Consider the following 26141-nt stretch of genomic DNA (forward strand, 5'->3'; position numbering starts at 1 on the left):
TTTTTTTCCTCATCGTGCAGAATTGATTTAGCTTGAAACATAACTCTTTGAATTCCTTCGACGCATTCGCCGGTTTATGGTTCCATGAACGAGGTTCAAGATGAGTATTCTGTGTTTTGGTGATGGGCCAGTCTAGAGGACTTGAGGCCAAGGTTAGACCGCAGCTTAAGCTCGGTAGCTTCAGTTGTAATTTTTACATTTGGACTCATATGTCTTGTAGTGTCCATATGAGTGGAATTTGTGGCTCGATGAGCGGTGGAATGACTGAATGATGAGTATAATGCGACTGCGGGATGCGTTCAGATGGTTTAAATGTGAAGAGAAGAGTTTATCGAAATGTCAAAAGGGCCATTCGGTGCTTGATTTCTATCTTAATTTGATATATAGTCTCGAGTTATGAGTGTGTTGAAGGATCTTTCACGTTGTTAAATTATGGGACAAATTAAATTCTCATGTCTTGTTAATGAGTTTAGACTCAGGAAGATTAAGTGATCGCGTAGCGATTGTGGTTGCAAAAGGTTATATCAAGATGTCAATTTTAGGCTAAGCATGTGGTTATCTCAGGCAGAGTAATCTACGGAGGTGTGCTCCTTATAATGTTGAGTGGAGAGTTTCATTTCTACCAGCGGCGTGTACGTATTGAGATTTGAATTTGAATCTGGTTGAGAAAGTTGATTTGACTGTCAAAGGAAATAAATGCGAGCTTAATGGATGAATGAGGTATTTTATGGTTGGTGTTGCATGAGCTTGTGAAGAATTTAGTTTAATCTTACTGTAGTATCATGGCAGTAATACGGTATGGGTATTGTAAGTTATTAAATGTCATAATCTATGGCTTTGAGCCAAGTGGGGGAGCATGGTATTGACAGTTTGATTTCATGGCTATATGTTAAATTTTAGTTTTGGTCTGAGGCATACTTGTAGATCAGTTATGACTGCAGAGATTGCGATCGGGGATGACTCGAGCAAGGAAATTACTGAATACGGGTTACATTACACTTTTTGAAAATATAAAAATCATGGAATGATTAAGTTATTATTTGAAGGATGTAGTGCGCACGAAGTATGAATTTAGTTGGTGGTGTTAAAGCAGTGTTACTTCTTTGAGTGTTGTTGTGCTAATGGGGTACGTGTCTTTCGTCCCGTTTGGGCGGTACAATTTAGATTTGGGCGGAGTGGATGACTCTCGAGAAGGTTCTAATGGATTCAAAATGTATATGTGGCAATTGAAATTTTTTCAAATTCGTATATCGCTAGAATCAGTTATTTACATTGGATGGTGTCGGGACTTTCGGTAATTCTGTATGACTATGGATTCTACATTTTCAGTATAAGAAAGAAAAGAGGAACAATTTTAGATTCACATAAAGTATTTTTAGAGTGGGTGTTTCGGTTGTGGTATTTATGGGGCTAATTATGATGTGGTGAGACTTTAAAGATATTTTGGTAGAAATATTCTTAGGTTTGGTGAACTGCGTGGTTTGGTCGAGTTAGAGGGATTCAATTCTGATAGCTTGGTTATGTGAAAATGGATTTCAATGTGTTCTTGATGGTTTCTACCATGGTTTGAACCGGATATTTTCTACCGGTGTGGGAAACGTGTTATGTATGGTAATTTCCTCTTGGAAGGAAGCAAAAAGAAGGTTTCTAACTGATCGGGTATGTTATTTGCTGGTTACTCAGAGTTGATAATGAGATTCTTGTGTTTGTCACATGATGGCATGATAGATGTGGTGTGTTGTACGGGATTAGGATTTACATGTACAAGGTGGCAGTTCATTCTTGAAGGGAAGGTCACGAGTTCTTGACAGAATGGTCAGTTTCAGATATTTAGATTAATGTTATAACTGCTCGGTAATCCCTGAGAAGGGTGCGCATTTCAGAAGTCGCATTGTGTTTTGACTTACAGATGTTCATCAATATTGTGGTAATCACCTGGTTGATAGACTATTGATATTCCAATTATTGCTATGTGGCACGGAAGAATTATGGAACTATTCCTCGTAGAATGATCGTGCATGAAAGATGTGTTAGTCATTCTAGTGCTGGAGTTGGGACCAGTTACGGTGATTCGTGTGTTCTATGAATTTGGAGACTGAGAGTTCTCAGAAGCATATTGTTTCACGGTTGCGGCTTGTTTGAGGTGAGCATTTTATTTAAAACCAGTGGAGGCACTAGTTGCGTCAATTGTTTGTGATAGCTACGCGCTACGAGTGCATATATATGTGAGGTTTGAGCCCATGTACGGGCATCAGGGCAAGTATTCATACTCGGATGAATGCTTAGGCTATGATATGCCTAGAGTTGACTGTTAAGTATAATGTTATAATGTTTCTCGCATTCATACCTTTGTTGAGAACTATCTCGGCTATACTTGAGGTTACGAAGGGGCTAATTCCCTGAATAAACTGGGTAGTTGCTATTTCTGCATTAACTTACCGATTTGAGTTGTGATAGCACACTTTGCACATGCCTACTCTATGGCGTGTTATTTATACCGGTCTAGGAGCATGTGAATCTTATTTCATTTATCATATACATGTGTACTTATTTGATTGCCCCTGTATGATATGCTTGGACTGGAGGCTTGTGACCATTCCAAGTGGATTATGTTATTGGCACGTGAGTTGTCTGTGCAGATCCATATACTGATATTATTGGCACGTGAGTTGTCCGTGCGTGTCCAGATATTGATACTATAGCACATGAGTTGTCCGTGCAGTTGATGTTAATATGAGCTCTAGGAGAGCTGGTTACCGTTATTAGATTCGTGTGTCTTAGTTATACTATATATGATGAGCTCATAGTATTGCGGTTGTGGTGGTGCTTGTTGAACTTGCAATGCAGTTCTCTTCTTTGAGACATTTCCCGTTTTTGGGTACACGGATTGCGCATTTATGGGATAGTTGTGTTTAATAATATAAGGTCATTGGACCTAGAATGGGTACTATCAGCTTTGATTACGGTATATTCGGGACGATAATATTGAAAGTCGGCTTAGAAAGTGATTATGGTTCTGGTTGGGGTGAGAGAGCTACATGACTTGTTGATCTGATAAGGGGTCATGAAAATCCGCGTGTTTCTTTTATTATCAGCAGTGTACGAAGGTTTTGGAATGAGGTTTTGTTTGATATGGGGTTTAATACTAGTACCGTATTGGTTTTGAGTAGTTACTGTGATCGAGAATGGTGTTGCGAGTATGCGAGTTGTGAAGTATGTTATGATTATATCTGGGATTATGGTTATGGCATGATACAGCTTGTTCAAACTTATACAGTGTGTAGATGTGAGACTCGGGTCTTGTAAGAAATTTTGGATGTTGAAAATTGGGTTCTATGTTTTATGGACTAAGGTTAAAGTAATTATCTTCAATTATGTTTTGTTGTCAGGCCTATATGGAATAGGGTGGCGTGGGATCACCCCTGGGCATGTGCGTGGTAAGGTGGAATAGTGTTTTGAAGGTTTAGGAACAACTCTTGGCACGTTCGAGGACGAACGTATGTTTAAGTGGGGGAGAATGTAACGACCTAACTTGTCCTTTTGAACATTTACGCTCCGTTCAACTATTTGAATTCTTGAATGGCTTCATATGATGTATTATGACTTGTGTGAATCGTTGGTTTTGATGTTTCGGGTGTTTCGGGATTAGTTCGGAAGAATAAATTTCATGTTGGAAGCTTAAATGAAAAGGGTTGACCGAAGTTTGACTTTTGTGCAAACGACTCCGGAATGGAGTTTGATGGTTCCAATATCTCCGTATGGTGATTTTTGACTTAGGAGTGTGTCCATAGTTGATTTTAACTTGAAATGGCAAAAGTTGGAAATGAAAGGTTTGGATGTTTGACCGGGAGTTGGCTACATTGATATCGGGGTCGGAATCCAGTTATGGAAATTTATATAGGTCTGCTATGTCATTTATGACTTATGTGCAAAATGTGAGGTCAATCGGACCTGATTTGATAGGTTTCGGCATCGAATGTAGAATTTGGAATTCGGAAGTTCATAAGTTTCTTAGGCTTGAATCGGTGCGTGATTCTTGATTTTTAGGTTTGGTACCTCGGGGAAATTCTAGAATAAATCTTGTGTAAAAGTATTGGTTACCGAAATAACCTTGACCCAGGTGAAATAGAAACAAATCCCATCACCAGCGCCTAGGGTAGCGTGGGGCGCTAGCCATGGCACTGGGAATTTTTTTGAGGTTCTGGAAATAGTGCCACAGGTAGTGCCCCACGCCACCTGTGGCGCTACGAATATTAAATCCCTATAAACGGGGGATTTCGCCATTTTTGACATAAACAGAGTTGGGGAGGTCGGTTTCGGAGATTTTCATAGGCAAATTTCACCACACAACTTGGGATAAGTGTTCTTGACTCCCTGGTGATTATATTTCATGAATTAATCTTCGTTTTCAGCATTAGATTATTGATTTTTCAATAGAAATTAGAGGAATTTTCTATAATTCCACAAAATGATTTTTTGAGTTTTGAACATCGTTTCGGAGTCGGATTTGAGTCAAATTAGTTTGGTTGGACTCGTAATTGAATGTGTTGTCGAATTTTGTGAGTTTTGTCAGATTCCGAGATGTGGGCCTCATCGTCGACTTTTCGAGTGGAGTTGGGAATTTTTATAAATTGTTAAATTGTAAGTATTAGAGTATATTTTGATTAATTTGCACGTTGTTTGACTAGTTTTGAATCGTTTGTCTTAGAATTGAGGAGATAGGAAGGCATTCGAAGGTTGATACATGCTGAATGGAATTTCCGTAGTATTGTTCAGCTTGTTTGACATTGGATTCGTCTTGTTTGAGGTAAGTAACATTTCTAAACTTGGAGCTGAGGGTATAAACCCCGAAAATACGTGTTATATGATTTGTTTGGGGATGATGAACATGCTAGGTGACGGGCGTGTGGTAGTGCACTGTAGAAACTGTGACGTAATTGATTCCGTGGAATTGTGTAGTGAAATAAACTAGGCATTGTCCATGTACTTTCATGTGTTAAAGAAATCGAGCTGAGAATCATGTTACAAATCATCCTGAGGCTATATGCCGGTATTATTGAGACCCACGGAGGTCATGTTGTTGTTGAATTATTAGTTTAAATTGTAATTTCGTACTCAGTCATATACATTCATTATATATCATATCTCAGTCTCTGTTGTTATTTATTGATACTTCATATCATCATTTTGGGATAGTTTCAAGACATTGTGAGCCCGAGTGACTGAGTGTCAGTTATTATGTATATATATTTGGGATGGATCTTCCCCGGGCTAGATTTGCCATATACAGTACTGAGTGACTGTGTACAAGTTGTCATTTATATTTGGGCTGGATCTGCCCTGTACAGTGCCGAGTGACTGAGTGTGCTGAATATTAAGCGTGATTAGTGGAAATGCGAGACAGTGAGATTGAGTACTCTGAGAGTGTGAGTACATGAGTTCATCACTGTGATGCACTGCATAAGACATGCATACTTGATATGTAGGCATAAAGAAGTATTTTTCCTCATGCCATCTGATAATGAAATTTCTTATCTGTCATTAATGTTTTTGAGAAAAATCACATATTTCAGACTTACTCATATTTTCGGTGATTTTCGACAAAAGATTTGAGTTTTACTGTTATACTTGAAAAGAAAATGTTTATTTTTCCGGAATTGTATACAAGCTGAGCATTTTATTGTTGAGTTATTAGTGATGTTACTTTCATTATATTATTATGATCTGTTGCTGGTTATTGGTGTTGTAGACCCTTGTTTCAACTCGTCACTACTTTCAACCTAAGGTTAGGTTTGTTACTTATTGTGTACATGGGGTCGGTTGTACTCATACTACACGTCTGCACCTTGCGTGCAAATTTTTGGATGCTGATGTTGTTATGTATGGCAGGAACTGGCATTGGAGATGTACATGCGTTCCGGTCATAGCTGCCTCTTGATCTGTTCATGTATTTTCAAACAGATGATGTATTGTATTTCACACCAGTTTGTAAATTCTGAATCTTAGAAGTTCATGATTTGTACTACCAGTCCTTGGGGAGTGTATTAGAGTCGGTTAAATATTATTTGAATTTGATATTTGTAAATTGGCTTACCTAACCAGTTGGGCTAGGTACCATCGCAGCTTGTTGGATTTTGGGTCGTTACACTCAGGTAAGGCAATGTTGAGCTTGTCAAATAACTCAGTTAACATAAACCCATATGCCATAACATGATTTGGTTTGGAGGTATCTACAGCTCTTGCCATATGCTGAATCATCAGGCTAGGGATATTGAATAGTCAACTAGTGTCAAGCATTTCCATCACAACCATGTCTAAGCAGAGTAGCCTCAAGCCTTCTCTCAGATCTCTGAAGAATGCAGGAGTTGACAAACTGAAATAGTAGCTTGTGAAAGGGGGTCATATCAGTCTTGTACACTTTTTGGGGAGCATCTAGTTCAAACTTTTGGGAGAACTTCCTGGTGACCACAATGCTAGTGTCAACATCATTGTCTATGGCTAGCCACATATTCTTTAAATAATTGTCAAATCCCAAAGAAGGGATATTCAAAAGTAGTCCCAGTTCCTCAGCATCAAACTCCATGTCAAAGCCCCCTACTTTACTCTCGACTACCTCTACATCAAAAATGAAATTTGTGTAGAACTCCACCACAGCAGGAATACATACTGGGCGAAAGCTTTGACAAACATGTGCTTTCACCCCTGTAGCTCAAGTTTCTCAACCAGTTCAGCCATTCCCTTCTCATAAGTGTTCGCAAAAATCTTCCCATTTAGTACTTTTCTGTTCCTAAACTCTATGAGTCGATCAACTGCAACTGAAATATTCGTATTTGTCTTACCCCTATTGGCCCTTGCAGAAGAGGTATCAGGTTTGGTGACTTTGGCTCCCCTTTTCTTTAGTGATGCAGATTCATCTTCTCCATCTACCTCAACAGCATGTTCCACAATTGAAACATTCTTCTTTGGATTCTTTGCACTTCTGGACTCCTTCACGATTTGTGCATCAACAACCTTTCTTTTACTCCCTATGAGAGGAGTTCTAGTAGGAGGGACCACTTCTTTTCTTGTTGAAACTGTTGTCTTTGTAGCTTTCTCAGTGATCTTTCTGAGCTTCTTCCTTACCTCAGATAGTGGCACATCATATTCGTCACTGCTAACTTCTTCATCTCCGGTGAAGGGAGCCAACAGAGACCCAAGTTCTTGAACCCTCGTCTCCTCACCAATTTCTTCTGAAGGGGCTACGACAATGTTTCTAATTGTCATAGAGCCTTCAGATTCCTCACTCTCATTCCTTTCTTCTTCCTCACTCTCGTCATTACCTTCTTCACTCTCACCTACCTTTTCTTGATCCTCTCCCTCACTCTCAGAAACCTTTTCTTCTTCACTCAGGTTTTCTTCTTCTACAAAATTATTAGCCTATTCACATGTCTCATTCTCACTCTTTACTTCTTTATTGACTATGTTTTGATTTTCATGTTTCTCATGACTACTCACATATTCTTCTTCCTTCTCACCTTCATCATCTTCCTCATCCTCAGTCCAACTAAAATTAAAGCCACCAGACATCTCCTTTTGTATTCGTACTTCACATCCTTCCCCCTCAACCACATGCTACACAACTGTTGTATCTACCTCCTTTCCTAAGTCCCCCGTATGATCTTTTACCGTGAATTTCTCTACTGGGGACTTCTCAGTCATAGGTGGAATAGTATCTAGGGGTGCAACATCAATAGAAGAAGCTAAAACATTTTACTTGGAAGCAGAATGTGATACCTGATCAGTAGTGTCTATACTTGATTCCCCCTGAATCATGGATTCCTTGACTCCAGAGTCACTTTGCGTAGTAGTCTCAGACACTTTCTTGACAGATTTTCTTGAAGTTACTTTGACCTTTGCCCTCATAGAGATATTTTTCATAGGAAGCTCAGGTGCATGGGTAGTAGCTTTTGAAGTAGGAGGTGCGGTGGAGATGGTAATAACAGGAACATGAGTAGTAGGAGCAGGGGAGGATGAGGTAGGTATGGTGGAGGATATTGATGGAGAAGGAACAAGTGTAGATATAGGTTATCTTGAAGGCTTGACATTTGTCTTTGATTTGGGCTTCAAGATTTTGGGTTTTGCTTCACCCATGCTTGTTGATTTAGCTTAGAAGGTGTTTGACTGGATTTAGGTATGGTGATCAGATGATAACCTCGAATAAGAGAATGGAAGGGTTAGTTCTTGATACTTGCTTTCGATTTTTGCTTAGGGTTTGACAGAAACAGTGAGGCTAGAGAAGCTGATCATTAGGGCCTTTTAAAGGCGTTACTCCTGATTTGACTGGAATTGAGAAGGTGACCAAATTTGAGTTCTAACAGGACTCTTATAACGGTTACTTTGACTGTATGATTTTTCAAGAGTAATTGATCTTTAATTACACAAGGATTCCCCTTACTCTTTGACTAAAAGACGACTAGAAGTTATGCCAACTAAAATTAAAGTATGAGTATAGCAGTAATTTTTGAGTATAAGTTCTAGTGACTTAAGATAGTCTGGCACATACCTGAGTCAAAGAACCAACTCCTTAGCAACTCCTTATTCATTTCTGCAATAAAGCTTCATCACTTCATATTAGTATCATGCAACACAGTTATCAGCTATACTTTCTATGCAAGTGTGTGAGCTTAATACAAGCACAAAGATGAATCAAACACATTGTACTTAAATAGATACGTCTTATTATGTTTTTTCTAACCAATCACTGTGATTTAACTTAGTGGGAGTAGTTTATTAGACCTAGTTCTAGTCTATTCCTTTCAAAGTGATCCCTACTCAGAGCTTTAGTAAAAATATCAGCAATTTGATCTTCAGTTTTACAGAAGTTAATAGAGATATTCCCATTTTCAACATTGTCTCTGAGAAAGTGATGTCTAATGTTAATGTGCATGGTTCTTTTATGCTAACACGGATTTTTTGCAATGTTTATGGCACTGGTGTTATCACAGAAAATCTAAATACAATCAACAAATATACCATAGTCCCTTAGCTGTTATTTTATCCATAGTAACTGAGCATAGCAGGATGCCGCTACCATATACAGCCTCAGCTATAGATAATGCCACTGAGTGTTGCTTCTTGGTTCCCCAAGACACCAGACAAGAACCTAGAAAATGTGTTGTTCCTGAAGTGCTTTTCCTATCAACATGAAAACCTACATAGTCAGCATCAACATAACCAACTAGATCAAATTTGTATCTTCTTGGATACCATAGACAGAGGTCAGGGGTCCCCTTGATATATCTTAGTATTCTTTTGACAGCCTTCAGGTGGGATTCCTTAGAATTTGCCTGAAATCTTGCACATAATCCCACACTAAACACTATATCAGGCCTGCTTGCTGTGAGGTACAATAGTGCCCCAATCATTCCTCTATATAGCTTCTGCTCCCACTTTTCCCTTCTTCATCAAGGTCCAGCTTTGTTGCAATGGCAATGGGAATATCAATAGACTTGGAGGAGTCCATGATTAATTTCCTCAACAACTCTTTGATATATTTATGTTGATGTATCATGATTCTAGTAGATGTTTGCTTGATTTGTAACCGTAGAAAGAAGTTCAGTTCACCCATTATGCTCATTTTGAACTCATTCCCCATCATCTTAGCAAATTCCTCGCACATTGCTTCATTGGTAGCCCAAAATATAATATCATCCACATACACTTGCACAATCAGGATATTCCTCCCTTTACTCCTCAGAAATAGAGTGTTGTTCACCTTTCCTTTTACAAAGTTGTTAGCTAAGAGGAATTTTTAGAGCCTTTCATACCAAGCTCTAGGAGCCTGTTTCAGACCATAAAGAGCTTTATCCAGTTTGAACACATGCTCAGGAAATTCTTTACTTTCAAATTCAGGAGGTTGTTTGACAAACACTTCCTCCTTTAGTTACCCATTCAAAAAGGCACTCTTTACATCTATTTGGTATAAATGAATTCCATGTGGGCAGCAAAGGCTATCAGCATTCTTATAGCCTCCACTCTAGCTATAGGTTCAAATGTCTTATCATAGTCAATTGCCTTATCTTGATTGTATCCCTGAACCACCAGTATGGCCTTGTTCCTTGTGATATTTCCTTGTTCATCTAACTTTTTTCTGAACACCCATCTGGTACCTATGATTGTTATGTTCTTGCTTCTCTCAAATAAATTAACTCATCTTGCATGGCTATGGTCCAGTCTGGATGCTTTAGAGCTTATTTGATGGTCTTAAGTTCAACCTGTGAGAGAAATGTTGTGAGCGCACATAGATTTCTTAGAGATGACCTGGTTTGCACCCCTGTATTTGAACCAGAGATGATATTTTCAAGAGGGTGTGAGCTTTGATATTTCCAGGGTCTGGTCTGCATACCCAGAGAAGATTCACCTAAGGAGTGACCAAACGGAACATGTTCAGTAGGTGTGGCTTCATTATTCCATTCAGCAGTTAGGGTAGCTCGGTCTTCTTCTGGATCCTCATGATCACTATCAATTTCCTTGTGGTTTTCAGATCCATCTTCATCAAATTCCTTTGTATCTCCATTACTAGTGAATCCTATGTCATCATCTTCATCCTGCAGACCATTCTCAGGCAAATTGTTAGATTCATCAAAAATAACATGAATATTTTCTTCCACACACATAGTTCTTTTATTAAAAACCTTATATGCCTTACTATGTGGAGAGTAACCCAAGAAAATTCCCTCATCACTTCTGTCATCAAACTTACCTAGAGCTTCTTTCCCATTATTGTGCACAAAAAAATTGCACCCAAAGGCTCTTAGATGAGTGATGTTGAGTTTTCTTCCTCGAAGTAACTCATTGGGAGTTTTCGCAAGAATGGGTATGACAATGCATCTATTTAGTAGATAGCAAGCAGTATTGATTGGCTCAACCCAAAAGTTCTTAGGCAGTCCACTAGCAATCAACATGGTCCTCCCCATGCCTTCTAAGGATCTATTCTTTCTTTCTACAACTTCATTTTGTTGTGGAGTTCTAGGTGTAGAAAAATTATGGTTAATCCCACGTGAGCCACAAAATTCAAGGAATTTTGAATTTTCATATTCAGTTCCATGGCCAGTTCTTATACTTAAAACATTACACCCTATCTTTTATCCAATCATTCTGACAAATACAGAGAAAACATCAAAGGTTTCATCTTTTGGATCCCAAAAACAAAGTCCAGGTATACCTGGAAAAGTCATCAACAATCATAAACATATACCTCTTACCTCCTCTACTCGTTATTCTCATTGGTCCACACATATCCATGTGAATGAGTTTCATAGGTGTAGAAGTTCTTACAAACTTCTTAGATTTAAATGGTGACCTAACATGTTTCCCTCTAATACATGCATCGCATACTTTGTCAGAGGTTTATTCAACTTTAGGTATCCCAAGGACCAAGTCCTTAGCTACCAACTTATTGAGTTGAGAGAGACTGGCATGTCCCAGTCTTCTATGCCATAGTAGTGGATCATCTTCTACTACACTCAAGCATGTGTGCTCACTCTAGGGAAGTGACATAATCGATATCTTGTGGATATTATTATGTCTCTTTCCCTTTAGCACAATTTCATCAGTATCAAGCTTAGTGATAGTGCAGATTTTGGAATTGAATTATCACGACCCAAACTAACCCTGTCGTGATGGCGCCTATCGTAGAACTAGGCAAGCCGATTCATTTCCAAAACAAACCGATATTTTCATTTGAAAGAAAAAATGCAAAGATATTTAACATAAAAACCTTCGTAAATAGTTCAAATCAAAACAAAAGTGCGGAAAAGAAAAGCCCGACATCGGGGTGTCACTAGTCATGAGCATATACTACAATTTGTCTGACAATATCGAGACTAACATAGTCTGAAAAAATAGCTAAATACAACTAAAGGAAGATAAGAGGGAGAAGAGCAGGGCTACGATCGCTAGGCAGCTACCTTGCTATCACCGAGAAAATCTGCAACCGGAATAGTTAACAGCCGCTACCGTGTCCAGCTATACCTGGATCTGCACACAAGGTGCAGGAAATAATGTGAGTACGCCAACTCAGTAAGTAATAACAATAAATAAAGGCTGAGCAGTTTTGACGAGCAATAAAGCATATAAAGTTCATATCATGAAATCTCGGTAAAATACAACATGCTTTCTAAATCAGTGTTTGAATCAAATCATTTCGTTTAAATGTCAGTGACTCAGTATGAGATGAGATTTTCAGAGTTGGCTCGTCATGCGATATGGTTGGTTCCCACTCAGAAGGAGAGGATTAAGAGGTTCATTGATGGCCTCAACTATGGACTATGTTTCATAATGACTCGGGATATTGCGTAGGGTGCAATGTTTGATATTGCTAGACGCCTAGAGCAGGTTCGTAGTCAGAAGCATGAGGAGAGAGAGTCCAAGAGGTCGTGTAGTTCAGGTGGTTTTAGCAGTGCCACATCCGGAGGACAGTCCCATCACAACAGGGGTCGTCCTTATAGACCCGCTCAGATAGCACGTCTGGTTCATCGTGGTGCATCAGCTAGCCATGGTTCATACAATGCTCATTCGGGTCAATCATCATTTAGTGTGTTACTAGAACAGGGTTCTTACCATGCTTCATCTTCTCAGGTTTCCACAGGTAGTTCTTCAGGTTATCAAGGTTAGCAGCCCGTCAGGAGTGGTTGCTATGAGTGCGGATACTTGAGTGATCTCAAGAGGTATTGCCCAGACTATTGAGTAGGGTTCCATGGTAGAGATCTCAGTCTTTGATTCCACCACCAGCAGCTACACCACCCGCACAGCCAGCTCGGGGCAGGGCCCAGTCAGCTCGAGACTGCCCTAGAGAGGAAGGTCGATCAGGTGGTTGTCATGCTCGGTGCTATGCTTTTCCCACCAGGACAAAGGCCATTGCTTCAGATGCTATGATCACAGTTATTGTTTAAGCGTGCCACAGAGATGCTTCCATATTATTTGACCCCGGTTCCACTTATTCATATATATCATCATACTTTGCTCGTTATTTAGATATGCCTCGTGATTCCTTAGTTACGCATGCTCATGTATCTACGCCAGTGGGTGATTCTATTATTATGGACCGTGTGTATTGGTCGTGTGTGGTGACTATTGGGGGATTAGCGACGAGAGTTGATCTTTTACTGCTGAGTATGGTTGATTTTTCTTGATTCTAGGCATGAATTGTTTGTCACCATGTCATGTTATTCTTGATTGTCATGCTAAGACTGTGCCATTGGAGATGTCGGGGTTACCCATGGTTGAGTGGAGAGGTTCTTTGGACTATGTTCCCAGTAGAGTAATTTTATATTTGAAGGCCCAACAGATCGTTGGGAAGGTATGTTTGGCATATTTGGCCTTTGTGAGGGATGTTGGTGCTAACACTCTTACTATTGAGTTTATTCTGGTAGTGAGAGACTTCCCAGATATATTTCCTGCACACGTACCGGGCATGCCACCCGACAGGGACATTGATTTTGGTATTGACTTGGTTCTGGGCACTCAACCCATCTCTATTCCTCCATATCGTATGGCACCAGCAGAGTTGAAGGAATTAATATAACAACTCCAGTAGCAACTTGATAAGAGATTCATTAGGCCTAGTATGCAGGTGCACTAGTTCTTCTTGTGAAGAAGAAGGATGGTACTATACGGATGTGCATTGATTACAAGCAGTTGAACAAAGTACAATTAAGAAAAGGTATTACTTACCACACCTTGATGACTTATTTGCCCAGCTTCAGGGAGCTACAGTGTTTTCAAAGATTGATTTGAGGTCCAGGTACCATCGATTAAAGATACGAGATTCTAATATTCTGAAGACAGCACTCAGGACCCGCTATGGCCACTACATGTTCCTCGTGATGTTTTTTGGGCTGATTAATGCGCCAACAATATTTATGCATCTGATGAACAATATATTCCAACCTTATCTTGATTCTTTTGTCATAGTATTCATTGATAATATACTGGTGTACTCATGCAGCCAGGAGGAGCATGCGCAGCATCTGAGAATTGTACTGCAGACGTTGAGGGAGAAGAAGCTATGCTAAATTCTCCAAGTGCGAATTTTGGCTTGATCTTGTGGCGTTCTTGGGACACGGTGTCCAGTAAGGTGATTAAGGTAGATCCAAAGAATATTAAGGTAGTTCAGAGATGGCCCGGACCATCTTCAGCTACGGAGATTTAGAGTTTCCTTGGCTTGGCCGGATATTATCGCCGATTTGTAGAGGGTTTCTCGTCCATTGCTGCACCTTTGACTAGATTGACCAAGAAGGGTGCCCCGTTCAGGTGGTCTGATGAGTGTGAGGAGAGCTTTCAGAAGCACAAGACTGCCTTGACCACAGCTTCAGTTCTAGTTCTACCTTCACCAACGAATTCTTATACAATGTATTGTGATGCTTCTGAAATTGGTATTGGGTATTTCTTGATGCATGAGGGTGCTTGCGTGTGGATATGGACCCATCCCATAGGGTCACCCTCTCATGTTTTTCTCTTGATGGTATAAATGCGGATATTGAGGAAAACTAATCAGTGGTTTTGGTATGGAATTGGAAAGGTTGAGGAAATCAAGCCACTGTTGTTTGGATTTTGTATTTCATTTATTCTTGCAATTTCCGTGATTATTTACCTGATTTAAGTGCATATCATCTCTATATGTCGAATATTGATTGAGGAGGGTATTTGACAAATTGTATACATACACACACATATGTTTCTTCATGTGCTTGATGATTTGATTTCATTACTGCTTTGTACTTATTAAAAAGATGAAATTGTATAGGTGATAGCTAGCATCATTTATAATTTGTGCTTCTTTACCTCGTTAAGGCTAGCTATGATACTTATTGAGTACATTGGGTCGGTTGTACTTATACTACACTCTGCACTTCTTGTGCAGATCGAGGTACTTCTGGACGCGGCGATTGTTAGATTAGTGCTAGTACCTACTCGAAGACCTTGAGGTAGCTTCTATGACGCCCGCAGACCTTGACTCTCCTTTTTTTTTTAATTCAGTATTGTTCTATAACTCAAACATTTGTACTAGAGTTTAAAACTAAGTTGATACTTACTAGCTCATGTACTCATTGACACCAGATTTAGGGGTGGTTGTAGCAGAGTTTGAGTTGTTTCTATCGTATGTTTATGACATTTTTCCGTTGTTGAGTTATTAAGCATGTTCCATTCAATTGTTTAGTTGTTATATGATTGTCAGCTTTCCAAGTAAGTGTGTTAAGTGCCATCACGATGGGTGAGGATTTTAGGTCGTGACATGTCTAGATTACATGTGATTTTGGTACTGAGATTGCTTCCACTGCATACAATTATCCATCACTTAATTGTGATAATATTGACTTGGTATGACACTACTAGAAATTTGATCAAAACTGACCGCAGTCGGTCAAAACACCGGCCAGAAAACCGACCGAAGTCGGTCAGCTTTTCAAAATATTTTATTTTTATTTTTTTTAACGAAACTGACCAACTTTGTTCGGGTTTTTTTTTGCGCAAAAATGCGGAAAATTATTTTTGCTTCCCGCGAAATTTATTTTTCAAAAAACCGATCAACATTGGTCGATTTTTCATTTAAAATAAATTAAAATTGATATTCAAAAAACCGACTGAAATCGGTCGGATATTTCGGCCGGTCATTTTAAAAAACCAACCGACTTAAGTCGGAAATTTTATTTTTTATTAAAACCGACTGACATTGGTCGTTTATTTTCGCGCAAAAATACAATTAAAGAGAATAATAAAATAAAAGACAGTCTTAAAACAAAAAACACTAATGTTCTAGTGGTAGAATAGTATCTTGCCACCGTATAGCACTATTGTTTTTTTTTTGGGCAATTTTTTATTTTTTGAAATTTGATTGATCGACCAAAGTCGGTCAGTTGGCTCTACCGACCATACGATTACCGACCGCCACGAATCGGTCGGTTTTCGGTCGATTTTTGCGAATTACCGACCAGCATCGGTCGGTTTTGGCCTTCGGTTGTTCCCTTTTTTTAGTAGTGTAATCACCAAAGCAAGGAGATACCTGCAAGGAAACTTATTAATTGCGGCTTCGTTAGGTAACTGCACTAAAGAAGACATGAAATGCTAATAAAATCACACTTCCTCCCACTTCTCAAGTAGAAAGCTAGGCTTCTTAGCCTTTCTTCTAAAAGCTTAATAGGAGACGAAACTGAAGCCTGGATGTCCATTCTTGTCTTTTTAAATAAATGAGGCGATTGATATTGCGTCCTCTATTCCCAAGTGAACTAGAATGGTTGAGCTACAAATTAAATAGTTCGATTCGCAATAGTTGTAGCAACAAACCTAGCCTAGCATATGCCATAGGTAAAATCCAATATGGCATAGAAAGTTCTTCTCAACAGTACCTATTGTGATACAAAAAAAATTAGGAGTATTCCCGGTAATGGCAAAACTAGGTCATGTGAATAAGTTCTTCTCGCCTACAGAATATTTGATTCTAAGAAAATTAATTTTGGAAATGAAACACTTTCTGTGCTTATTATGATTGATTGTTATATTTTTAGGAAGTACGCATACCTATCAAAAAAGAATTGGGTTTGAACTTGGCTAAAAGTCTAAATTATGAGCAGCTTATAAGGTATTTAAATAACTAAAGTGTGAACAAGAAGGATGACTTCTTCATGTATATAGGTGAGTATAGCCATTTCAACAACAACAACAACGACCCAGTGAAATCCTACTAGTGGGGTCTGGGGAGGTTAGTGTGTATGCAGACCTTACCCCTACTCCGAGGGAATAGAGAGGTTGTTTTCGAAAGACCCCCGGCTCAAGAAGACGAAAATAGACAATATCAGTATCACCAATAGAAACCATAGAAAAAATAACGTCATGAAAATGAGAAAGTAGATGCAAAGCAAACGCGATAGACAGTACATAGACTAGGCACTATGGTAAACAAAGGAGTAGTAAGACACAATATTGCCACTAGCTGACATCGACAAAAACCCCTACAAGACTAGCCTCACAAAGGTACGAAGTAAGGGAGACTCAACTACCTCCTAACCTACAACCCTAATACTCGACCTCTACAACTTCCTATCAAGAGCCATGTCCTCGAAAATCTGAAGCCTCGCCATGTCCTGCCTGATCACCTCTCCCCACTACTTCTTAGGCATCCTCTACCTCTTATCGTTCCCTCCAAAGCCAGCCGTTCACACCTCCTTACCGAAGCATCTGGGCTTCTCTTTTATACTATTCCAAACCATCTGAGCATCGCTTCCCGCATCTTGTTATCAATGGGTGCCACGCCCACCTTCTCCCGAATATCTTCATTTCTAGTCTTATCCATCGTATTGTAACCACACAACCACCTCAACATCCTCATTTCTACTACTTTTATCTTCTGAATATGTGAGTTCTTTACAGGCCAACACTCAACCCCATACATTATGGCCGGTCTAACTACTGCTTTGTAAAACTTACCTTTGAGTATCGGTTACACTCTCTTATCACACAATATTCCAGATGCTAACCTCCACTTCTTCCACCCCACCCTAATATGGTGTGTGACATCCTCGTCAATCTCCCATCCCCTCTGGAAAACCAACCCAAGGTACTTGAAATTACCACTACTTGATATGACCTGTGATTCAAGCCTCACTTTCACGCCCATTTCCCTCGGTTTAGTGTTGAACTTACACTGCAGGTATTCTTTCTTCGTCCTGATCAACTTGAAACCCTTAGACTCAAGGGCCTGTCTCCAGACCTCCAAACTCTTGTTAACACTGGTTCGCGACTCATCAATCAGAACTATGTCATCGTCGAATAACATACACCATGGCACCTCTTGTTGAATATGGTGTGTTAACGCATCCATCACCAAGGAAAATAAGAACGTGCTGAGCGCAGAACCTTGGTGTAACCCCATAACAACTGGAAACTGCTCAGAGTCACCTCCAACTGTCCTAACCCGAGTCTTAGCCCCATCATACATGTCCTTAATTGCCCAAATATAGGTAGCCGGCACGCCTTTTGCCTCTAAGCATCTCCAGAGAACTTCTCTAGGAACCTTGTTGTACGCTTTCTCTAAATCAATAAATACCATGTGCAGATCCTTCTTCCTCTTCATGTACCGTTCCGCCAACCTCCTAATAAGGTGTATAACTTCCGTAGTAGAACGACCCGGCATGAACCTGAACTGGTTGTTAGATATAGACATTGTCCTCCTCACCCTCGCTTCAACCACCCTCTCCCAAACTTTCATGGTATGACTCAGTAATTTGATACCCCTATAATTGTTACAACTCTAGATATCACCTTTGTTATTATACAACGGAACCATCGTACTCCACCTCCACTCTTTCGGCATCCTCTTTATCCTGAAAATAACATTAAACAGCCCAGTCAGCCACTCCAAGCCTGCTCTGCCCACACACTTTCAAAATTCAATCGGAATTTTGTCTGGCCCGGTCGCTCTGCCCCTACTCATCTTACGCATAACTCTAACGACCTCCTCAACCTCGATGCGCCTGCAGTCCCCAAAGTCACGGTGACTCTCGCAATGCTCCAGTTCACCTAGCACAATATCTCGATCCCCTTTTTCATTCAGAAGTTCATAAAAGTAAGTTTGCCATCTCCTCTTAATCTGAGCATCTTCCATCAATACTCTACCATCGTCGTCCTTGATGTATCTCACTTGATCCAAATCCCGGGCCTTTCTCTCTCTCTCATCTTCACCAGCCAGAATAACTTCTTATCTCCGCGTTTTTACCCCAGTTCCTCGTACATATGGCCATAGGCTGCAGCTTTAGCCTCTGTGACCACCAGCTTAGCTTCCTTACTAGCTACCTTATACCCCTTCATGCATGCTCTCCTCTCCTCCTCGCTTGTTCTTCCAACTAATTTTAGGTATTCTGCCTTCTTCGCTTCCACTTTATCTTGGACCACTTCATTCCACCACCAGTATCCTTTGTGCCTGCCAGAGATGCCCGTCGAGATCTCTAACACATCTCTCATAGCCTCTTTTATATAGTCTGCTATCGTCGACCACATAATGCTTGAGTCACCACTGTTCCTCCGGGCTCCCATAGCCGATAACCTCCCATCCAACTCTTGGGCTTTATCCTTAGTCAAGTCACCCTACCTGATTCTCGGTCATCCTCGGTCAGATCCTTTCCTTCTATTTAACATAATACCAACATCCATCACCAAGAGCCTATGTTGCATCATGAGTATCTCACCCGGAATAACCTTACAATCCTTACACAATCCTCTGTCACACCTCCTGAGGAGGAGATAGTCAATCTGAGTCGTCGCCACAGCGTTTTGAAAAGTTACCAAATGTTCCTCCCTCTTTGGAAAGCTAGAGTTCGCAATCACCAACCCAAAAGCCTTAGCGAAGTCCAACAGTGAAGTACCTCCTCCGTTCCTCTCCCAAAAACCGAAGCCTCCATGCACCTCGCCATAGCCGCCTGCGGTCGACCCAATATGATCAGTGAAATCCCCGTCTATATATAGTGTGATGACCCAAAATGTCATCTTATGTTTTAGAACTCGAATCTGCGCTCTTAAGCTTTAAAAATCTCATTTTTACCCTTCTCGATTTGCGTGCACAGTTCAGGCAGGTTTCCGTAAAGCTTTTATGTTGAAGACTAATGAAAATAAGAATTTTTGCCTTAAAAGTTGATTTTAGTTTACTTCGATCAATATTTTTGGTAAACGGGTCCGGATCCGTGCTTTGACGGTCCTAGTAGGTCCATATCGAATTATGGGACCTGGGCGTATGCCCGAAATCGAATTCGGAGGTCCCTAGCTTGAGTTATAAAGTTTTGATGAAAATTAAAAGTTTGGGAATTATTTGTTTTTAAGAATTGATTGATATTTGGCATTGTTAGTATCGGGTCTGTATTTTGGTTTCGAAGCCCAGACAGGTTCATTATGATATTTAAGACTTATCTGTGAAATTTGGTGAGAAACGGAGTTGATTTGACGTGATTCAGACGTCCAGTTGAGAAAATAGAAATTTTAAAGTGTTCTTGAGAATTTCATTTGATTTGGTGCTAAATTCGTAGTTCTAGGTGTTGTTTTGGCGATTTGATTGCGTGAGCAAGTCCGTATGATATTTTTAAACTTGTGTGCATACTTGGTCTGGAGCCCCGAGGGCTCAGGTGCCATTCGGGTGATGCACGAGTTGAGTTCAAACCTCAACAAGGCTGTTGGTACACCAAATCTGGTGTGCCCCCACCTGTGAGCCTTTGGTCGTAGGTACGAGCGGTAGCCCCGCAGGTGCGACCCAGGCCTGGACTTCATTTTCCCCCAGATGCAGACTTCTCTCTGCAGGAGCGGGATCGCAGAAGCGGAACCCTGTCCACAGGTGCGGCCCCAGTTGGCCCAGTCCTTTTTCGCAGAAGCGCACGTCCTGTCCACACGTGCGGACGCACAGGTGCGAAGGTCGCTGGGCAGTGAGTTCATTTAATTCGGACTCCAGTCATTTTTCTTCTAGTTTCAAAAGGATAGGAGGCCTAGGGCGATTTTTCAAGGACATTTTCTTCCCCAAATCATAGGTAAGTGTTCCTTAACTTGTTTATTTCAATCTTTTACTTCATTTTACAAGAATTCAACCTAAACTCTAGAGTGTTCATGACAGAATTAGGGGTTAGGGTACAAACTAGGGATTTTGGGAATTTAGGGATTTAGACCTCGATTTCAGGTCGGATTCCAAAACCAATTACATATTCGGGCTCGGGGGTGAATGGGTAAATGAATTTTGGTCCGAACCTCGGGTTTTGACCAAGCGGGCCCAGGGTGGATTTTTGACTTTTTAGAGGAAAATTTGGGAAATCTGTAATTATTCATTAAAGTTGATTCCTTTAGCAATGTTTGATATTATTGAGTCATTTTTGAATAGATACGAGTGGTTTGGAGGTGAATCCTAAAGAAAAAGATGTGATTGAGAATTTAGTGGCCTTCGGAGCGAGGTAAGTGTCATGTCTAACTTTGGCTTGAGGGAATAGGTATTATGTGTTCGTTTGCTACATGTTTGGTTGTTAAATACGATGTATAGGTGAGGTGACGAGCATCTATGCGTCGTTGTCGAGTCATAGAATGCGAGTGAAATTCTATTCTTGTCTATTTTGTAGCCTTAAATTCTACTATCCATCGGGTTATTTGAAATGATGGGTGACTCATATCTGCTTTCACTGAGATTTGGTAACTTTCGAATATTGATTCAAGGTTGAGATTACATTGTGCTATTGATTATGGGTAAAATACTGGTTTCTTTATGATACTCTTATCTATCCATTGTTATTGATTTTGTGATTGGTGAGGAGGAGTGTAAAGCACGAAGGGTGATGTCGTGCATGCATTATTTATATTATGAGGAATAGTGTAAAGCACGAAGGGTGATGTCGTGCATGCATTATTTATATTGTGAGGAAGAGTATAAAGCACGAAGGGTGATGACATGCATGCATTATTTATATTGGTGAGGTTGAGAGTAAAAGCACGAAGGGTGATTCCGTGCCGTTCTATTTATTTATTTGGTGAGGTTCAGAGTAAAAGCACATAGGGTGATGCCGTGCAGTTTTCCTTTGCTGTTTTAATTGCTCAATTCGTTTAAGGATTTTCTGTTTAATTATGTCTTTTCATTATTCTCACTCTTTATGTTGTATTCCCCCACTGTATGTCCCCTTCCCATTATTTATGCGTTATTTCCTTATTTACTGTTGTTGCCACTAGCATGATTATACTGTTCAGGTTATATGTGGGTGTCTTGTCCTAGCCTCTTCACTACTTCGCCGAGGTTAGGCTCGACACTTACCAGTACATGAGGTCGGTTGTACTGATATTGCACTATGCACTTTCTGTGCAGATTTTGATACCGGCTCAGGTTGATCGAGATTTGCTACTGGTCCGCTGTCCGGAGACTCAAGGTAGATATGTCGGCGTTCACAGACCTTGAAGTCCCCATCTATCTTTTATGTCCTACTGTTTTCTTTCATTCAGACAGTTGTATTTCTTTCAGACTATTACTTATAGTAAATTCTAGAATGCTCGTGAATTGTGACTCCAGATCCAGGTGGAAGTAATTAATACAGTTTTATGATATTTCGTACTTATTATATTTCATCTTAGTTAATTATTGTTATTTACTGAATGGAAATAAGGAACTGGTTTAACGATTTTTCTAACGTTGGCTTGCCTAGCAAGTGAAATGTTAGGCGCCATCATGGTCCCGTAGGTGGGAAATTTTGGGTTGTGATAGTTGGTATCAGAGCACTAGGTTGCTTAGGTCTCACGATTCACGAGCAAGCTTAGTATATTCTGGAGGATCGGCACGGAGACGCCTGTGCTTATCTTCCAGAGGCTATGACGTTTAGGAACAAGTTTCACTTCTATTCTTCTCTGTCATGTGATTTTGCTTTCTCAATACTGATTGAACTCTTCTACTCTTATTCTTTCGCAGATGGCGAGAACACATACCGCTTCCTCAGCTGAGCAGCAGCCAGAGCCTCCAGTGGCAACTTCTACGTGGGGCAGAGGTCGAGGCCGAGGCCGTGCCAGAGGTCGAGGCAGGGGTAGGGCTCAGCCTAGGGCCCGAGCAGTAGCCCCAGCAGTGGAGCCTCAGATAGAGCTTGACGAGAAGGTTCCAGCCTAGTTTGTTCCTGCCGGACCAGCTCAGGTTTTGGAAGGGTTCATTGCTACCCCAGTACTTCAGGATGCTTTGATCCGTTTGGTGGGCCTTATGGACTCATTTTGCCACACAATGACGCTTTGGTAATCTCTCTCAATGTTTTAGATATTAAAAGTAAGTATGTTTTGGTCGATCCGGGAAATTCAGCCAACATCATTCAATGGAGAGTTCGTGAGAAAGCGAAGCGGACCGGGAACATAATTTCGGAGACGAAACTCTTAGCTGGCTTCAACTTGACAACCCGAGGAGAGATTTTGTTCCCCGCACATGTTGAAGGAGTAAGGAGGACCACTATATTCGAAGTGGTAGATGGCGATACAGGCTACAATGTAAACCTCAGAAAGCCATGGATGCACAAGATGAAGGTTGTACCCTCGACATATCACTAATTGTTAAAATTCCCAACGCCAGAAGGAATTAAGCAAGTAAGGGGAGACCAACTGGTGGCAAGGAAGATGAATGTGGTAACTATTTCTAGCAGCAAAGAAAAAGAATCCAACAACTAGAAATTACAGGAGACGGTGCCTTCTCCCTTCCCGAATGAAGACGATAAAGGAGAAGAGTCATCGGAATACCACCAGGTGCCGAGATATTTTTAGGTGCTGGAGGAGACGGATGTGGCCAAGTCAACCGTGGAAAAACTCGAGCCATTGGTTATGTTCAATGAATTTTTAGAAAGAAAGTTTCACTTGGGAACATAACTAAATCCCGAACTCAGCTTAAAATTTATAAATTTTCTTAAAGCTAGCGCATATTGCTTTGCATGGTCGCACTCGGATATGACAGGTATCTCATTAGAGGTATCCCTCCGATAAGGTATAAGAAACGTCTGATAGCCGAGGTTATGAACATGTTTGTTAAAAAGGAGGTAACCCGATTACTCAATATTGGTTCTATCCGGGAGGTAAAATATCCAGAATAGTTAGCCAATGTAGTTGTAGTTCCTACAAATAATAACATGTTTAGAATGTGTGTAGACTATAACGATTTAAATAAGGTGAGCCCTAAAGACTCGTTTCTATTGCCAAACATTGATTCTATGGTCGGACACGAGTAATTAATGAATTTCCTTGATGCTTACTCCGGGTACAATCAAATCAAGATGAACTCGGAGGATTAGGAAAAAACTTCTTTCATAATGAACTTTGGTATATATTGCTACAATGTGATTCCATTTGGGCTTAAGAACGTAGGAGCCACTTACCAGAGACTCATTAACAAAGGTTTTAAAATCAGATAGGAAAAACAATGGAGGTATACATTGATGACATGTTAGTCAAGTCTTTGAATGCAAGAGTGTCACGACCAAAAATCCAGCCTTAGGCATCGTGATGGCACCTAGTCTCTAAGACTAGCTAAGCCGATTACTTACAACAATTAAGTCAATTTAACAATGATATTTAAAATAATCCTACGCGGGAATAATCACTACAACCTCTCAAGACTAGGTAATACAGAGTCACGAACTCTAATTGAATACATGGAAAGATCTCAAAGATCGAAATACAATACTGTTCAAATAAAGAGCTGAAAGTACAATGAAAGGAGATGACTCCAAGGGACTGCGATGACCAAGCAGCTTTACCTTGAATCCTCGCGATCAATAAGCTAACTCCGTCCGAGTCCGATATCTCCAATACCTGGCTCTGCACAAAAATGTGCAAGAGTGTAGTATGAGTACACCACAGTCGGTACCCAGTAAGTATCAAGACTAACCTCGGTGGAGTAGTGACGAGGTACAAGCCAAGACACCTACTAGTCAAAATAACATGTGTAGTATATAAGTATAAAGCTAATAATGAAAGCAGGAATCGGTAAATGGCAACAAGAATCAACATGTGATATAAACAATAAAGTAAAAAGAACACTGCGAAAGTACCACTAGGACCAATAAGGAAGACAATAACAACCAATTAATCAAGTCATTCTGACACAGGTTTCGCAACGAAATTACTTCGAGATACCTCATCTCAAAATCACAAGTCACGGGTCTAAACCCACAATTCATATACTCATGGAACTTTGTGCCCACATTTTTAATCACGGCCGCATGGATGACTCACATGCCAATATCTCAATCCGCTAGGCATGATCACATGCTCAATATCAACATGAAGCAGATAGTACAAGAATACATGGGCATGGTCAATATATGTCAAGTTTCATACTCCCGAACTAGTATAAGTGGCATACTACGGTGTATGCTTGTGCGAGTGTACTATTACAGCCCAAGTCAACATGTAATATCAAAGACATCGAGTAGCTCGTCGAAGCAACAAAACAAGTCACGTACGGTAAATGACATACACAAGGAAAAACACACCATGAAACATAAGAGCATGAGCAAGCTTAGTCTTTCACTACTCGTGTGACCAACAAAATGTCCCCAAGCCATCACACATCATCCCTAACATTGCCACCCTTATTTCTTCGATAGCCACCCATATCACTCTGCCCTGACAATATCGTTAACCACTCGTATCACTCTGATAGCCACTTGTATCACTCCGTATAATAGCCACCCTTATCGCTCCGCCCAGACGATAACACAATAGACGCCTGTATCGCTCCACACAATCAAAAACAATGAGATGCCACACTTATGCCCCACATAACAAAAACAGTAAAATACCACCATTATACTCTGCATAACAACAACCAATCCACACTGTTGCGCCCTATTTTGCGCTAGTCAAGACAGGATTCAACTTGTGGTTCCTCTGTTGTTGATAAAAGAGAATCGCCACCTAATATTTAAAGGTATACTAGGGTACCTATTTAATAACTAATCCATGTTCTTTATTGGTCTCCTAACCGGTGATATTATGGGTAAGGGTTCTTGTTCTTCTAAGGGGAAGGTGTTAGGCACCCCTTAAAATCTATCTGAGGTAGCTCCATAGGATTTAGACTAAGTTTGCGATCATTATTTATAAAATGCTTTGATTAGTAAATAAGAGTACTGCTTACTGTATACCTAAGAAGGATAGATAAAAGGAATGTGGGGGCCCTAAAGGGATACGAATTTATGAAGAAATTCATAAGATATATTGAAAGAGTCTTGAAATCGGTATATAAGTGGTCTAGATTTTATAAGTTTATAAAAGAGATTGATTTATAAAAATACTTTGATTTGGGGGATGGTTATTTACATAACTCTAAAAGGATGTTTTGCAAGAAAGTGAGCCTAAAATACCTCAGATTCGGAGGGTTTTCAAAGAAAAGGTTATTTTGCTGAAAATTCCTTAAGGGCGACAGTTCTTGAAGTTCTGATTTTTCTTTTGAAAATGATGCTGAGATCTGATTTTCCCTTTTGAAATAGAGTTGATGTTTTGTTAAGTTTTGGATTTTAAAAATCTTTAAATGAGAGAAGGTGAGTGAAAAACATAATAATTTGCGAGAAGATTATAATTAGTGAGTTAAGGATCTACTTCTAACTAATTTTCCTTTTAAATCCAATATTGTTTAA

The sequence above is a fragment of the Nicotiana tomentosiformis genome, chromosome 4 (genome assembly GCF_000390325.3).
Source record: "Nicotiana tomentosiformis chromosome 4, ASM39032v3, whole genome shotgun sequence".
NCBI classification, from domain to species: Eukaryota; Viridiplantae; Streptophyta; class Magnoliopsida; order Solanales; family Solanaceae; genus Nicotiana; species Nicotiana tomentosiformis.